Raw genomic sequence first — 3236 nt, 5'->3', positions numbered from 1 at the left:
TCAAAAGCGTCAATTCTTTGGCACTCAGCTTTCTTTATAGTCCAACTCTCACATCCATACATGACCACTGGAAAAACCATAGCCTTGACTAGACGAACCTTTGTTGGCAAAGTAATATCTCTGCTTTTTAATATACTGTTCAGGTTGGTCATAACTTTCCTTCCAAGGAGTAAGTGTCTTTTCATTTCACGGTTGCAATCACCATCTGTAGTGATTTTGGAGCCTAGAAAAATAAACTCAGCCACTGTTTCCACTGTTTCCCCATCTATTTGCCATGAAGTGATGGGACCAGATGCCATGATCTTAGTTTTCTGAATGTTGAGCTTTAGGCCAACTTTTTCACTCTCCTCTTTCACTTTCATCAAGAGACTCTTTAGTTCTTCTTCATTTTGCCATAAGGGTGGTGTCATCTGCATATCTGAGGTTATTGATATTTCTCCCAGCAATCTTGATTCCAGCTTGTGCTTCCTCCCACCCAGCGTTTCTCATGATGTACTCTGCATATAAGTTAAATAAGCAGGATTGACTTACTCCTTTTCCTATTTGGAACCAGTCTGTTGTTCCATGTCCAGTTCTAACTGTTGCTTCCTGACCTGCATATAGGTTTCTCAAGAGGCCAGTACAGGTGGTCTGGTATTCCCATCTCTTGAAGAATTGTCCACAGTTTATTGTGATCTACACAGTCAGAGGCTTTGGCATAGTCAATAAAGCAGAAGTAGATGTTTTTCTGGAGCTCTCTTGCTTTTTCCATGATCCAGCGGATGTTGACAATTTGATCTCTGGTTCCTCTGCCTTTTCTAAAACCAGCTTGAACATCTGGAAGTTCACAGTTCACGTATTGCTAAAGCCTGGCTTGGAGAATTTTGAGCAATACTTTACTAGCGTGTCAGATGAGTGCAATTGTTCAGTAGTTTGAGCATTCTTTGGCATTGCCTTTCTTTGGGATTGGAATGAAAACTGACCTTTTCCAGTCCTGTGGCCACTGCTGAGTTTTCCAAATGTGCTGGCATATTGAGTGCAGCACTTCCAAAGCATCATCTTTCAGGATTTGAAATAGCTCAACTGGAATTCCATCACTTCCACTAGCTTTGTTCATAGTGATGCTTTCTAAGGCCCACTTGACTTCACATTCCAGGATGTCTGGCTCTAGGTGAGTGATCACACCATTGTGATTATCTGAGTCATGAAGATCTTTTTTGTACATTTCTTCTGTGTGTTCTTGCCACCTCTTCTTAATATTTTCTGTTTATGTTAGGTCCCTACCATTTCTGTCCCTTATCGAGCCAGTCTTTGCCTGAAATGTTCCCTTGGTATCTCTAATTTTCAAACTCTCCTTTAAGTGGGTTTAGAGGGAACATATCTCAATACAATAAAAGCCATTTATGACAAACTTACAGTCAACGTAATACTAACTGGTGAAAAACTAAAAGCCTTCCTGCTAAATTCAGAAACAAGACAAGGATCCCTACTTTCACCACTTCTATCCAACACAGTATTGGAAGTTTTGGCCATAGCAGTCAGACAAGAAAAGGAAGTAAAAGTTATCCAAATTAGAAAAGAAGATGTAATTGACACTATTTGTGCTTAGTCACTCAGTTGTGTCCAACTCTTTGCGACCCCATAGACTGTAGCCCCCCCAAGCTCTTCTGTCTATGGGGATTCTCCAGACAAGAATACTGGAGTGGATTGCTATGCCTCTTTCCAGGACACTATTTGTATATGACATGATACTCAGAACCATAAGGTCTCCACACAGAAAGTAAAGTATTAGAACTAATGAACTCAGCAATGTAGCAGCATAGCAGACTAAAAGCACAAGTTTGTACATTTCTTTAGTCTAATAAAGAAATATCAGAAAGAGAAAGTTAAAAAAAAATTCTGTTTAAAGTCACATCAAAAAATACCTAGGAATAAACTTAACCTTGGAGATGAAAGACCTATACGCTGACAATTGTGAAACACTAATAAAGAAAATTGAAGATAATTTAGAGAAATGGAAAGATTATCCATGCTCTTGGATTGGAATAATTAATATTATTAAAATGACCGTACTACCCAAAGCAATCTACAGATTTAACACAATCCCTATCAAATACAACATTTTTCACGGAACTAGAGCAAATCATGCTAAAATTTATATGGAACCACAAAAGACTTAGAATTGCCAAAACAATCTTGAGGAAAAAGAGCAAAGCTGGAGGCATAACCCTTCCAAAGACATGAAGTCAATGGAGCAGAAGAGTCCAGAAATAAACCCAAACGCCTATGGCCAGTTAATCTATGACAAAGGAGGCAAGAAGATACAATACAATGGAGAAAGGACAGTCTCTTCAACAGGTGTTGTTGGAAAATCTGAACGCATGTTCAGTTGCTCAGTCATGTCTGATTCTGCAACCCCATGGACTGTAGCCCACCAGGTTCCTCTGTCCATGGGATTCTCCAGGCAAGAATGCCGGGATGGTTTGCCATTTCCTCCTCCAAAGGATCTTCCTTACCCAGGGATCACACCCATGACTCCTGTGTCTCCTGCATTGGCAGGCTGATTCTTTACCACTAAGCCACCTGGGAAGCCCTCAGAAAAGTTGGACAACTACATATAAATCAGTGAAATTAGAGCACTCCCTCACACCATATAAAAAAAGAAACTCAAAATGGTTTAAGACCTGAACATAAGACCTAAAACCATATAATCCTAGAGGAGAACATAGACATAACATTATCTGACATAAATCATAGCAATATATTCTTAGATCAGTCTCTAAGGCAAAATAAATTTTAAAAAATGGGACTTAAGCAAACTTAAACGCGTTTTCATGGTAAAGGAAACTACAAACAAAATGAAAAGACAACCTATGGATTGGGGAAAAAATATTGTAAACGATATGACGACAAATATACAAACAACTCATATAACTCAACATTGAAAAAACAAACAACCTGATCAAAAAATGGGCAGAAGACCTAAACAGATATTTTTTTCCGAAGAAGACATACAGGTGACCAATGGGCACATAAAAAGATTCTCAGTACCTCTAATTATTAGAGAAATGAAAATCAAAACCACAATGAGCTATCACCTCATGCCTATCAGAATGGCTGTCACCAAAAAGTTTACAAATAATAAATGCCATAGAGGGTGTGGAGAAAAGGGAATCTATCTACGCTGTTGCTAGGAATGTAAATTGGTACAGCCACTCTGGAAAATAGTATAATAGGCTCCTTAAAAAACTAAAAAT

Source organism: Bison bison, unplaced genomic scaffold (genome assembly GCF_000754665.1).
Source record: "Bison bison bison isolate TAMUID 2011002044 unplaced genomic scaffold, Bison_UMD1.0 scf7180017864376, whole genome shotgun sequence".
In the NCBI taxonomy this organism is placed as follows: domain Eukaryota; kingdom Metazoa; phylum Chordata; class Mammalia; order Artiodactyla; family Bovidae; genus Bison; species Bison bison.
This window is presented reverse-complemented; position numbering follows the sequence as displayed.